Here is a 15,428-nt window from a genome sequence, read left to right on the forward strand (position 1 = left end):
TTAAAATAAATTATTATGCACATTACCAAAAGGACAACAATGTTAAGCAAGTAACATCAAACCACAGCCAACTAAAAGTTAATGGCAATAATATTTCTACAATTCTTTTTTTTTTTTTTCTTTTAATTTAAGTGTTTATTGAACTTGTGCATAAAATAAAATGTACAGTATTTGATGGCTTCCTTTGTTCTAATGGTGCGTTCACACCGAACGCGATAGAGGCGGCCAGAGCGTCAGGTTTACATGTAAAGTCAATGGAAAGAGCGCGATGACACGCGATTGAGCGTCCGGCGAAACGCCAAAACGCCTGAAACGCGCGTCAGTGTAGCGCGTCTGGCGCGTTTGACTAGCGAAGAAAACCACGCGTGTCAGATCTTGTGTTGCATTTTGTGCACACGCGCGTATCGCGCCAACCACTCGAGTTGGAAAATCTGAACTCCGGCGTCAAATCGCGTCGCGACAACCAATCAGGAGCCTGGTGACGTGGCTGTAACTAGGTCAAAGGGGCAGAGGAAAAGCTCATCAGTGCCGTGGCTAATCATCCAGAGCTATATGATGCCAGCTGCTACTTCTACCGAGACAGGAATAAAAAGGACCTAGCTTGGAGGCACATAAGTGAGGAGATTGGGCAACCTGGTAAGTTCACTCATTCTTCTTTTTAATTTTCAGACTGACCCGATGAAGCCGCGCAAAAGCTAGCAAGCCCGCCTACTGTCCCGTTATTTTCCCACTGATGTACAAATACCTTTCCGCTAACAAGATAATGTGTTTATTCAGAGGACATCTGCAGCACAACACATCTGGCACAACTTCCTCCCACATTCCTCCCACATTTCCGGTTCACGCGCGTGAAAAGATGCAATTTTGCGGCGCGATGGATTTTTCTTGGACACGCGTTGAGGTGCGAATGTGCACGCGTCAAATTAGGGGCGTTTGGGGCGTTTTCGCTCGCGCCTATCGCGTTCGGTGTGAACGCACCGTAAGACTCATATGTACAGTAGTCTGGATGACCGCCATCACTTCAAGTACTTTTCCTTCACGCAGGTATGAAAAGAAAAAAAAAGAAAAAAAAAAGGAAAAAACAGAACAAAACACACAAACAAAGAAACATGTGTACAGACAGATACAGTTTGTAACTATATACATCCAGAGAGAGGGCAATTGAAAAGCCAACACACTAGGTAGCAGATGGTGTCATAGCATTAGTACATGTTATTATAAAAAACAAACAAAATAAACAAACAAAAATTTAAACAACCATTCCTTTAATGATGAATATCAGCGATATCTGGCCTTATAGAACTCACATAGCGGAGCCATTTTCCCCAGTGTTTTACAAATTTCTCATACTCAAAATTCACTAAAAAAAAAGTAATCTTTTCCATCTTATAAATCTCAAAAGTTACATCAATCCAGCTGTTTAATGTTGGTGGATCCTGCGTTAGCCATCTTTTGGTCAGTGCCTTTTTACTTGCAGCTAGCAGCACACCAAGTATTTATCTATTCCCTTTATGTTTGAGGGTATGCATCCTAAAAATATGGATTTGAAATCAAAGGGTAAATATGTACTAAATATGTTTTGCATCACTTTATGGACTTCTCTCCAGTAGTTCTTAATAGTCCTATAATCCCAAAATATATGGTAGTGGTGTGCTGTTTCGTAGCCATAGTTCCTCCAACATTCACAACTTCCATCATCATAATGCGCCTTTATAGCTGGGGTAATGAAAAAACGAGCAAAACTTTTCCAGCAGAATTCCTTCCATATATGTGATTTTGTACTTTTCCAATGAAAAGAACAAATGTTTTGCCATTCCTCTTCTGTAATTGCCAGACCTACCTCTTTCTCCCATCTTTCTTTTATATACTTTGTTGAATAACTGCTGAGATCATGAAGACTTTTGTATATTTGTGAGATTACACCTTTCTTAATTTCTGACTTATAAGCATTTACAAAGAGTTGGATAAATGGCCTTGCTGTAGTGGGTATTTGGTTTTTAATGTTTCTAATATAGAAGTTTCTTAACTGTAAGTATCTATAGTGGTCTTGGTTTTCTAAATTAAACGTTTGCTTTAAAGTGTGGAAACTCATAATTTCATCTTCCTTTACAATACCACATATCAATGTAATTCCTTTATCTATCCAGTTTTTAAAACTAGGGTCTATTTGATTTGGTGTAAATTCCGAATCATATGCACATCATTTTAATATTTTTATATCCTTCTCCAGCTTATTTTCTTTTACCACCATTTTCCAAACCCCTAGTGTGGCCTTTACCCAAGGATTTCTTATTTTGGAAATGTAGTCCTGTAGATTTTTATCTGCTAGAACTGCCTGTATATGCATATTGGTTTTTGTTTTGCATTCAATTTCCTTCAATGCTACTACATACGAGGGATCATTGCTGAAGTATAGTATTTTTTTTAAACATGGTAGGCCCCAGCTGCCGTTCTCTTTGGGCAGTTGTAATGTTTTGTATTTCTACAATTCTTGAATAGACCATCTGCAAGTTTAATAAGGCTTAAACTAGCCCCCACCACTGCACCAGTAACTAGAACTGAGAGGAAACTGCTCACAGGCCTCCATCACCTAACTAATACACAAGACACTGTGGTCTGAGAAGCAGCTGACATTGGTCACGTACTTTCTTAACTGATACCTGGTGGGTGAAGTTAAAGCAGTATTTCATAAGTGCTTCTCATGTTATATGATAAACACTAGTAAGTAAAACACACAGGTGCCTCTAGGTTGCATCCCTGGCAGCTTGCTATCTAACAAGATATAACACGTGATTTGGAATATTTGGAAAGTCTAAAGTGCTTTTTTTTAACCTCCTAATTGAAGCTAGGTTAAACATGGCCCAGACCTGTCTCTGCACTGAACACAGCCAGAGGACTCCTGGAAAGAGGGCAAACACTCATCCTGTGTTTAAAAGCTAGGTCCTCATAATGGCAGATCAGAAAAAAAAATAGAGGATGGCTAAACCTGTTTTATATCCCTTCATTTATGTTTACAGCTTAATGTAAATAAAATGCAGTCAAAGTTAATTTGTGAAGCCGTGACACCATGTGTGCAATGGGTAGCTGGGGTGATGACAATCACTGTTTTAGCACAGTGTGTTTTGTTTTGTTGAGCCATTTCTCTTAATCTTTGTGAGAAAGTCATTCCTTATAAAATTATTCCCAGAGTAATGTTAAACTCCAAGAACACTACTGGGAGCAGATCATAACAAAGCTGTCTATCATCATAACAATGTAAAGGTAAACACCCTGTTAGCTATTTGAAGAAGTAGAGTATTAGCTGAAGTATTGAACTTTTGCTTTAAGGAACTCAAGGCTGAAAGGTCAGAATTTCTCAACAGCCCCTTCACCATAAAAGTATGTTTTTAAAACAGTAAAAGGCTCTTAAGATAGAAGCAATTTGATCAACACTGAAGGCTTATTGAAAATGTATCCCTTAAGCTCATCATCTCTGAGGGTTTTTTTAAACATGCTTTGCATTTTCCTCTGTTGAGCAGAAAATGCAAATAACAAGATTGATTTGGAACAAAAAAAAATTAACAAAGTATATGGCGTGAAAAGTGAGATCTTGAAGACAGATATCTCAGCACCATGGTGCTAATCAATAAGCCTATAAATTCTTCAGATATATTGTTTACTGCAGTAAATGTGCACGAATTGTGATAACAGTTATATCTACCACCAACTTAAGGATACTGTGAAATGCAATCATCAGTGTGCAATACTTCATGGTTTCCTGGATACATGCCTCTCTTTTCACACACATCCAGTTTTCCTGGCCTGCAGAGGACAGGAGGGACAACACAGCATCGGTTCTGCAAAGACTGGCACCAACAGGTGTGCCTAGGGGGGTGCCAGCATCAGCCTGGCCTGGTCCACTGCACGGACATCAGCCAAACCACACACATACGCACACCAGAACCCAAGGCAGTGCATTCCTCTAAGGAATACCACAGCACAGCAGCTTTGTTGTGACATCTCTAACCAGGCACTGAGGCAGGCCAGTAGGTTTGGGAGACAAAAGGGCAAGAGATGAGACAGAGAAGAAAAGGTTATGGGGGTAGGTATGAGAATGATGAGGTGGCTGGACTCCATGATCTAGAGATATCCCAACACAGTCTCTACTTGTGTGCTATACATTGAAAGGAAATTTCCTGTGATCAGTAAGCAAGCACAGGAAAAACTTTCAAACAAAGGGAGACCCTGTGCCACTAGGAGAAAGAGCAAAGGTCCCAGGGAACAAGCTTATCTGTTTGCAGTGGTGTTGTGTAATCACCGGGGGATGGGTTCTGTACGTGTTATGGGAACTAAGACTTTCTACCCCCAACCATCTCAGGTAGCTTTATCTTAAGTTCAGAAAGATGCAAAGCATCCGCAAAGCCAGAGTCTAATTTAATAGACCACTACTAGCTGAAGAATTTCAGAGAGACCCACACAGGCAGTTGCCCTTGGCAAAGCTACACTGAACCACAACAAACAAAGACTTTCAGCTGGGTGGACTCGGTTGTCCACCACGCCCTGACAATATGTTTTCAGAGTGAAACAGTGGGGGAGTATAAGAGCCCGGGGCCCCTGCTATTACTGATAGGACAACCAGATCAAAGCCCTTTCCCATAGTTAGTGAGAACAAAAAACCTGAGAGAGATGAAAGACCATCAGCAGATTGTGGGAGAAATGATGAAGGACAGGGCAATCCCTGCATGGCACTTCCAAACAGCTTTCTGCACTGCCTCTGCAAGTCGAAGTTGGCGGGAGTAAGAGGGAACGCAGGGCCAGATCCTGTCCACAGGATAAGCATAGTGATATGACAGCCCCAACCTCCAATATCATCCATGCAGAATACAAGCTGGGAGGTCAGTTTACAATCTTCTTATTCAGAGTACACCGATTCAGTGGAGACAGAATTAAAATAGATTGAAAGAAACATGAAAGTCTAGTAAAAGTTGCACCTCTAAATCAAATCAGTGCCATTCCCGTTATCGTGAATTTATGTAAACCTATTTTTCCGCCATTGCTAATTTTACTTATGTGTGCAGAAACTGTTCATCTGTGGAAACTGAAGCAACCTCAGGAAATGTAATGCTTGACTTGAATACAGCTTTAAAAAGGGAGTTTACAATATGCAGTATTTCTTGACTTGTGAAGGTCATCACTGGAAATTTGACAGCTTATTCTTAAATGAACACAAAACTTAAGCAATCATCTATGACCATGTTCAAAGAAACATTTGAACTTTGTTCAAAATTTGTGCATTTTTTTAGTTCTGGTTTCATTATAAATTTCTTTCTCTGTTATATAAAAGAATAGGAATGTTATTTGAAGAAAAGAACAATTAGCAGCAAAATACTGTCAGCAAATTTTAGAATCACAGAGTCAGACTTTTCCCAAAGAAACTGAATTTGTTCTACTAGCTCAATAGCCAAAAGCCCTTCATAATTTAGCTGTTGGCTTAAAAAAAACACAGAGGTTCCACATATATTGTAGCCAGCCACCAAAGAAAGGAAGGAAAAAAAGAAAACATTTCGCTTCAGGATGTCAGGTAAGGTCAGGACATGCGTGTAGTATTTAGTTATTTATTATACAGATTAAAGGAAGTAAGAGTAATGTCCACATAACTTGTAAACTCCCCATATTACCCTTTGTGGGGTTCCCTTGGTCCTTTATTGTGCTGTATAGCCTTTGAGTGCAGGTCAAACATCTGCCAGTAGCAGTGTATCAAATACTACTGTCTAATAAATAAAAAAACAAAAAAACAAGGGCACTAATATAGTCCATTGGTTGAGCAGATGACCCATATGCCAAAAGGTTACTGCAGAGTCCCACATTTGAGTCCTGGGCCATTCACAAAACTGATAATTGCATCTACATCAATGCACAGTTTTAATGCATTCCTTGAAATGCTTGCTCATAGGCAGTGGTCTGATTGTTGGGGTTTTCTCACTAAACGGTCTTTACCTTACAAACCACCTCGAGGCGACTGTGCTTGTGATTTATATAAATAAAATTACATTTAACTAAAACTGAATCCTATGCTCCTCTGACAAAACCTGAATGTATGTGAAAATGCAAAGTGAGGAGTTTCAGAAAGAAATGTAAAAGGGAGAGGAAGTGTTTGTGTCAAGCACACATATCCTGCAGCGGAGGCTACGGTCTGCATGACTGTGAGGAGCACAGAGGCCAAAGATAACCACTGAACCATCTTCCTGTATGCTGTCACACAGAGGTTACGTAAAAAAGAGCAGCACATGCAGCAGTCCTGTGAAAGTACAGTAACATATAACACCTGAGATTTGTGATGAAAGTGACTGCAGAAAAACAAATGACAAGGATATCTGTAATTCATACTTAATATTTAGCTTGTTTGTGAAAGTTGAACAGCACCAGATTGCACTGAAAAGGGGGTCTAGGAAAAGGCACAGGCGGCCAATTTGAAATCTGAGAGATGTCTGTGGTTGAAAATTCAAAACAGCCATTAGCTGATGTGGAAGAATGTGATACTGCTAGCAGTATAAGCCTCTAGTTATAAACTATGAAGGAATTAACACTAACTTTGTAAAGAATATACATGAAAAGAAAGCAGAAGGACCAAACACAACTTTTATAGACCAAAAGGACATCAAATACTGAATAATGAGTAAATATTGTCAAACTGAATCCTAGAATTTGTTGGTTCTTGCATCTGGTTCTATGTGAAAGTAAAATAACCAAAAGCACAACTCCGACAACAGGAAGTAAAGAAGTTTTTTGTATGCTCAAGTGAGTGCATTCTATTGTCATGCTGTTGTAACAAGGCATTTTGTTGTCATTCAGAAGAAAGACAGACCCAATCCTTACTGGTCTGCTGCTTCTATTGACCAATAAATCACAAAAGAGAAGCGAGGCTGGAAATTAACGCTTCAAGCACAGCACTGATCCCACTAACAATGCGAAAGTGTCTCAAGAGCTGCACTGCTGTCTTTCCAAACATGCCTGTTTAACACACCAGCAGCTCTGGTTCCAATTAGTTTAAATGCTGCATCCAAAGGGAGCCGGCCGGGGAGCTCCACAATATTCCTTTAATTGATGGTTGTGCTACTATCCTATTTCATAGCAGACTTTCTGCAGAGGAGACTTGAAAAGCACTTCATTAGCATGAAAAGCTCCTCTTTAATTATTCCATCGTACTCAACTCTGATTTACAAGTGCTATTACACGGGATGTCTATTTTGAGTTAATTTATTTAGCTGAACAATTCCCTGGCCTGTAAACTCTGCTAATACTGGAGTTGATGTGCTCTTGTCTCCAAGAGCTAATGAACGCAGACAATAGCAATTTTAGTCAATAATTCTTCACACCATTGACGTGGGAAAGTTTCTGCATTTGTTGACTTGTTTTTATTTCTTTCATCACTGGGGAGTTATTACTAACAAAATGAACAGCAGTAACTTCACAACCATCCAAATGTAATTAACAAAGTATGTTATTGGTTGGCTGGAGATCAAAACATCTATCCATCTTACACATAATATGTAAATCAACACTATATTCTTCTTTTTTCAATGCACACTTTGGAATTCATGAGCCACATAATGAAGCAAATGAATTGCAAATTTCTGCAATAAAGGGACAAATCCTTCGACACCAGTCAAACAATAAATAATTTAAAGTTTAAAGGCTTAATGTCTAAGCTAGGCGTGCCCTGATGAAGGCAGAAACTCCTGTTCTACTTTGTGTGACTTTACTTTTTTTGGACATTTTATTTTGGATCTGAACTAGCCAATTAAAATATCAAGGTCACACAACAACACAGATTATCTAATGAAGGCTGTTATAAACAAACAACTTTCATGTTTTGCAAGGTGTGCACACACCAGTATACAGCTTTAGTTTCTGTCCCAGGGGGTGTTGCTTTCTGTTTGGGGGTATGCTTGCTCTCACCTACTGTAGGTACCCCACTAAATGTGGAGCTAAACAGTTGTTTTTGTATGTTTGCAAGAGTTTTAAACTTAACCGCAAGTTGATACAATTAAAACACAAACAAAAAAAAACCTCACACATACTTTTCCTGTTGACTTCGCCCTTTCACTGAAATACTTACTAAGAAGCTTTCATTCCACTTACACTAATATAACTTGTAGCCCTCATCCAGTAGTACCTACTCAACTAAATTGAGTACCACCTAATGTGCGTGGGGTCATTATTGCAACTTAGCCAAAAGTTCAGAGACATCATTTGTGTATGACACAAATACAACAACAATGGAGGACATCAAGGCGATGGTACACCTGCTGCTTAGTGCATTGCTTTTTGTCAAAACTCGGTGACCACAGTGTTGTTTTTGTGCAGCCATTTCCCTCATTGTCGGGGTTTCAAAAATTGCGCTTTTGATTTTCGTGAATGAGTCACTCTAATGACTCATCAAGTGATGCCAATGACTGGCCAATCGTTGGCATCGGTGGTGGGTGGTGTCACGTGTCCAACTTGCCTTAAATTGGTTGGAACCGCGGCCCAGTAAGTATTAAACAAGTACATGCTACCAGACACTGCTACCCAATGAAAAACCAAAAAAAAACCTTGAGTCAAGGCGAGCCAAGCTGACTTCACCTGTCTTTTGCCAGCACTGCTCCGCATACGTGTTTGGGGGTGGGAGCAGGGAACTAGTGAAAATTAAAGTATGCAGCAAAAACTCAGTGAACTCAACTCAGTTGACTAGTGCAGACTAGTGCAAATAGTATGTAACATTTGTAAAAGACGATTTAAGTCAATCCTAATATTGTCTTACGTATAAAGAATGACTCCAAGTCTTAAGCTTAGAAGGCAATCAGTTATCCTTTTTTTTTTTTTAAATAACAGAAACTGGCTTAGTCTAAAAGTATATAATTCTTGCATACGTTCACCATTAACTGTAACTATGTATGAGCCTATTAAAATGTGAATTTAGAAAGAACTGATAGAGTACTGACCAGGATGATCAGGCCTGGGTTTGTTTATTTATTTCTAGATAGTTTTGCAGCATCAGAGTTACCCAAGTAGTTCTAGGTCTGTGTCAGTTAAGGGAAGTTAAGGCAGAGATCTTAGAGAAGTAGAAAGCAATAAGAGATGAAACCTAGGAACCCAAGTCAGAGGCAACACGATGGGGGAGGGGTAGCGTACATTAGAGTCTACCAAGTTGCAGTTCACTCTTCTTATGTTGTCTGATGTGCATAACGACCAATGCCACTGAAGAGGCAAGCTACGACAACACCTTTAACAGCAGAGCATTTGAAAAGTGGGCCAACAAAGTGGAACTGAAAGTCAAGAGCCCAGAAATGCAAAAACCAACAGACCACAGCAGCACTGGGTAAAGCTGCCTCATGTAACTTTCACCTGAACTTAGAAGTAAGGCAGAGTTCACTTTTAAACTTCAAAGTACATATACATATATACATACATACATATATATATATACATATATACATACATACATACATACATACACATATATATATATATATTAAAAAAAACAAACAAAAAAAACGTTAGAACTCCACATTACAGGTGACAAAGGCCCAGACATACCACCACCAATAAAGATTACTTTCACCTGAAATTCCCATCCTATTAATTTAAGTCAACAACACTTAGTCACTGAATGCATCATTAAGAGAGGCCGTAATTTCACTGTTTCCAGACATCTAAGAGATGGAAATAAATTACAACAAACATTAGCACTAACAATACGGGAAAAACAAAAATATACCCAGCAACTAAAATGGAAACTTCTCAGATCAAACGGAAATGTACACTGCAAGACTCAAAGACTTCTTTAGTGATAATCCAGTTTCAGTTCCAGCACAACAGCAACATCACAGTTGTTGTTTATAAATCCACATCCACATCTGTTTTATATATCAGACAATACCTGATCTCAGTGGCGTTCCATTAGGACAAGCAAGGCAAGCAGTGCTTGTCTAATCAAATGCAAAAACATTTTCGGTGGGAGACTGATGGGAGATTTGCATGCTAGACAAGCTGCCATTGTCACTGCTTTCACTGCTCAGAGATCAGTTAAAAGCTGTGTTTTGTGTGGAAACACGGCTACCATTAGCAAATAGACAAGCTTCTGTGATTTATCATAACAGATTACTAACAGGTAAGTTTTCTCATACTGGCCAACATGTGTGATGTAGATAGAGTGCAGCATGAAGAGGTTATTAAAATCTCTTTTAGTATATAAGCAAGGAAAGCCTTGATGATGAAGAAGGGGTTTCAAATCCAGTTTAATAAAACAGGCAAGTTGAACAGGTGCAGGCTCAGCCATCAGAGATTAGCATCTCTGAGAAATCATTACTAATTTTAACCAGCTGTTTGACAACAAACCACTTTCATGTTTCTCTAATAATTTAATCCCTGCAGATATTGACAGTTAACCCTGTGACACACTTCACAAGCCTTTCAATTCAGCTGTGAGTTTTGTTATTAATTATTTTAACATACTTATATTTGTGTTTCTGAGCGTATTAATTTTTCAGATATGTTAAGTCCACACAGGAATGCCACTACAAACATATGATTTTCTGTATTACAGTTGTAATCTATATGACAATGATGAGATTTGTCTTGTTAAACAGTGGCAAAGATGTTTTGTGAATGTGAAGGAGAGGCACCATCTTTGTCTGCCTTTCTGTAAGTCACAGCATGCCACTGCCTAATCTCTATACATCTTCAGTTCCTTATTGGCATTAGTGCTGCAACATCTATGCAGTTTGTCAATCTGACATGTTGACCCATTGTCCCAACTGCAAAACAAGTATCTGGCTTAAAGATAAGTGAAGGGTTCACCAGAGTCCTTGCGGGTAAGGAATACATTTAACACACCCTTGTTTTTCATCAGTTCTCTTCTCTACTAGATTATGTTTAATTAATTGTTTTAGTTTAGATAGCCAATTACAATGCTGATATTCTATTCTATTTTGTTGGTTTTGACTTTCAGAACATACAGATATTCAGCCAATATATCTGTGCATCTCTACCATAAACATAATGTAACTAATTACAATTCAGTGCCATATTTAAGCTATCCATAACTGTCCATAACTGACTTGACTAAAGACCTGAAACCTCCATCACGCCGAATACAGATTTTAAAATATTATTACCCAAGTGTAGAGTACGCTTACACAAAAGAACTACTTTTAATTTAGACTTAGAAGTAAGGCTAACTTAATCTACAAAATTGCTCAGGTTCAGCAAATAAAATTACTTTTCTCCAATCACATAGTGAGAAATGTGACAGAAACGCTTAAAAAAAATGCAGTAAGAGCTTTAACCTAACTTAATCGCTTTAATTACTTTTAGCATTTAGGTCTACAAATGCATAATTAAGTGTCTGTTAATCAGAAAGGATGCTTGCAGCAGAAAATTGGCAAATGTCCACTGAATTCTACAGTTTTATGGCACTATCCGGCCTTGTTTTCAGCTAATATTTAGGTTTACAGCTCACTCTTCAATAATCTAATGTACTTGTGCAGCATCAACATAAGCAAGTCAGACAGGTAGAAACTAAACCAAATGTCATTCATACACATTAATGGAAACAACTCCGGAGATTATGGGACACAGTATCTGGCATTAAAATATATTTAATGGGTAGAAACAATCTAAGCTCTGATATGTATGCATTTATTGTAGCTCTGTATTTGTTAGGTCAGTGAGGAGTTCTTTTTGCCTGAATGAGATGACAGTGCCAATAAAGCTTAATCATACACAGCTCCACGACTCCACAGACCATTTGTAAAGCTGCTGCAAAATTCACACTGCAAAATGAAGAAGCTCGTAGCCTTTGGCAGTTAGACGTATAGAGGAGTGTGCAGTGTCAGCCTCAATGTGTGCAATTTAACCCTTGAACTGGAGACAACCATGAGCAGCATGTGTAATGGAGGCCTCACATTATAAAGCAGAGAAGTCAGGAGAACTGGACAGGGGGAGGGGGGTTCTTCCTGACAACCACACACTGGAGAGGGGGAGGGTTAAAAAACATTGAGCCCTCTTCCTGAGTCTGCAGCATTTGGGCATAATGTGATGGGTCCTTCCTTTTCACCTAACTCCCATTTGGGCTTACAGTTTTGTTTTGTTTTTCACCAACACCTCTGAAGAAAACACACCCTCCAAAATAACCTACATGAACAAGTCACTGAGCAGGGTGCTCAAGCTATACCTACACTAGTTCAGCATTTGTAGCGTCTTAGATATAATCGCCCCTGACACTCAGAGAAAGGTAAACCAATATCATTTCCTGGGTTAAACTGACTCTGCACTCTTCATCTGAACAACAAGCAGTTGTACGCAGTCCAAGAACACTAATATGCAGCAATTATCCTTCCCCTTGTGAAGCCAGTTGTAGGGTGGGGGGGGGCAGGGGCACAAGCTACACAACTATACCACCCCCACCCTTTGGTTTGCTCTGCAGCGATAACTTGTTGTACAAACTGCAAATGATAAATCAGCAAACAGGTTTTTCCAGGAACAAAGATTTCAGCATTGGCACAGGCCTCGCGACAACATACCACAAACTCTCAGGCTGGTTGTAGAAGCTCTCAAGTGTTAGTTCTTGCTTGTTTATTATGTACAGAAGCAATTAGAACAAGGGAGCCTGTTTCTTTTCACTTCTCTCAACTAGCATAAGGATAAAGCACTCCAATTCCGTGTTAGCATTTGCCTTAATGCTAACCAAATAAAGCGATCAGCAGCATGCCGTTCTATACAATTCCATAATCCTCCCCCAAATCCTCATTTAGCACTTATCGCTCAGGCTCGTGCATTCATTGCAGAGTCTCCAAAGAGTGGCAAATCAGCAAGGTCTCCTAGCAACATATTTGCCTAGCTAAAGGCACACATGGTTTCAGTTAGGGGTCTGCACCTATAAACAGTTGGCCGTGGCAGCTTATTGGTCAGGAAGTGCAATGCTGACTGCAAGTCAAGACAGGCAAAAGCTGATAATGAATAATATACAGTCTTACAGGTTAGCGACAATAGCAAGGTTTTGATTGGAGGCCAAAAAAGAAGGGATTCTGAGTTCTGCAGTTTGAAAGCACTCAAGGAAGGAGCCAGTAAAGGAGTAGTATAGTGGGAGTCACATAAAAAGACACAGTCAGGTAGGCTGTGCTGTGACTGGGCTGTTTCTTTAAGAACAGAAGCAGAAAGGAGAGGGAGAAGAGAAAAAAAAAATCAGAAGTCTCGTCACAAGTCAATTCAGGATTTTAAAGCTGCCAATTTTAGGACAAAAACGACTAATTGGACACAGATTGATCACCTTCCAAAGTGGCTGCTAGAGCCAGCAGACTTTCCAGCCACAACCAACATTGTGCATCAACTAGTGTCTCGTCTTAATAGGAACACCAGGCTGAGTGAGGCTACATGGAGAAATACAGCCTGCCTGAACACACCCCGAGGGGTTTTCGCTGGGCCAAGTGGGTCACGACAAACTGATTGTTACACCTCTTTTTGTACAAGGTAGCAAACTTATCCAGCATCTTTAATCTAATACCTGTCACAGAATACTTCTATTCGGAACACTTTTACTAAGATTAAAAGCTGACAAAGAAAAGGAGCAGTTGCTGCGAGGCCACAGATTTTATTCTCACATGAAACTTTCACAATAAGTCAAATGTATCTCCCAGTCCATGCTGGCACCTTTAGTGTTTTCACGAGTATAAATAATACAACACAAGCCAGAAAAGTCAACATCCCGACAGTTTAAATGATCTCAGGACAAACACTTCTCATCCCAACTATACCCAGAGCTGTCATTCTCGCTGGTAAAGGGTTAGGACCCACTCCCTATCACAAGTGCCACAAATCTGTCTGGTCCATACGGTTAAAAGGCGAGAAACAAGTAATCAAATAGGCGAAGTCACTGTCTTATTGCCTTAGTTATCAAACAACCAAAGACCACACTATTTGAACCTCGGAGGCTCTACTTGTTCATGATACATACAGTAGGGCTTCCACGCGTGTATGTATCTTAACTTCAACTTGTGTGAAAGTCAGTCAGTAAGAAAGTTTTCGTGCTTCCATTGTGGTAGCGACGGTATAAACAGTTAATTGAGGTGTACGAGCTTTATTTTTAAGCTCGTAAGGGATCAAATATTCTGGGGAGGAGAAGAAGAGAAGCTTCAATTTTATGATTTAACGTTTCCATCCACGACTAATCGTGCGACGTTTCAACGGAGAGCTCAATGGAAAAAATAGCATGAGCTAACACACACTATAAAACATGTAGCGCCAGGCAGTGTAACTCTTAAATAAAGAGACCCTTAGTATCTACACGGAGCTATGAATATTAAACAGGACTTAGCGGTTAAGCTAACGAGTTGGTTTCAAAATGTAAAGTAGTAGTTACCCAACTCAGAGATTTGAACAGGCTCTAAACACTTCAAGTTAGCTAACTAAGTTAGCTGCTTACTGTAGACAAAAACTTTTTCCACATCTGAAAAGCTTTTTTTTTCTCTCCATTTTCTTTCAAATACAATGGACCGTATATAGAAGCACTTGCGGCATAATAAGCCGAAATGCCTTTCACTGTAACGCTATTAAAACTGTGTTCTTCCGGCTGTTGCTAAATGGCGAAAGCCGTGTTAATTAAATGTAACTTACCCTCCAGTCTCCACCGCCGCTGCCGCCGCTCCCCGGGCCGCCTTCAACACCCAAGACCGCCGCTGGACCTCCGGAGGGCCGCGGAGCTGGGAGAAGAGAAGCTAAGAAGGATCCAGCTACTGCCAGGGAGACGAAGAGCCAACTTGCACCGAGGCCCCGGGCCTTCTGTGTCCTCGAAATAGCGTTAGGGGGAGGGATACCGAGCCTTAGTCCTCCGCCGTTTGACAGAGACTCGGGAATACCTTTTTGACAGCTCCTCTTCTTGTGCCCCCCCCTCCCCTCGACAGCCCTTCACTTTTCTCTTTTTCCTCACTTCCAGCAGATACGAATCAAAATACTGTCAAAGAATATGGCGGCTGCTTAAACTAGTTACTATCGCGAGAAGAAAAGTTGTTTTTCTTTTTTTCCCCCCAGTTTCCCAAGTTGTGCCGAGGGAAGAGAAAGTTGTGATTGCAAAATAGGCTGAGCAGAAGAAGGTGCAAGCGACGGGAGAAGGATGTGTTGCTCTAATTCCCTTTAAAATTACGGGAATAAATTGCATTTTGGTCCAACCCATATGAAGTGAGACAGCGGCATTATGATTGACGCTGATCTCATCTTCGTTCACAGAGAGAGCACAGATGAGATGAATAAATAAATGTGATAAGATGGCTTTACTAAAAACAATATAGAAAAAAGAAAATCAAGTTATAATAGATTATTTTGAGTTTTTAAACTAATTGTAATCAATGAACTGCACTTTGTAGAACCCGAGTTAAGCTAATTTTATAAATACACGAATAACATGACTAAGT

The 15,428-nt window shown here is 39.8% G+C and overlaps 1 protein-coding gene across 3 annotated transcripts in view; it reads right to left on the reverse strand.

Moving 5' to 3' along the window:
• tab2 (TGF-beta activated kinase 1 (MAP3K7) binding protein 2) overlaps nucleotides 1–14,981 on the reverse strand; it is a 44,609-nt gene extending 29,628 nt beyond the window's left edge. For all 3 annotated transcript variants that reach the window (XM_063495529.1, XM_063495528.1, XM_063495527.1), the window contains exon 1: nucleotides 14,635–14,981. The gene's annotated coding sequence lies outside the window, so the exon portion shown is untranslated. The remainder of the gene's footprint in view (nucleotides 1–14,634) is intronic.
• Between the last annotated feature and the right edge of the window lie 447 nt (nucleotides 14,982–15,428).

Source organism: Pelmatolapia mariae, linkage group LG15, assembly GCF_036321145.2.
Source record: "Pelmatolapia mariae isolate MD_Pm_ZW linkage group LG15, Pm_UMD_F_2, whole genome shotgun sequence".
Lineage (NCBI taxonomy): Eukaryota > Metazoa > Chordata > Actinopteri > Cichliformes > Cichlidae > Pelmatolapia > Pelmatolapia mariae.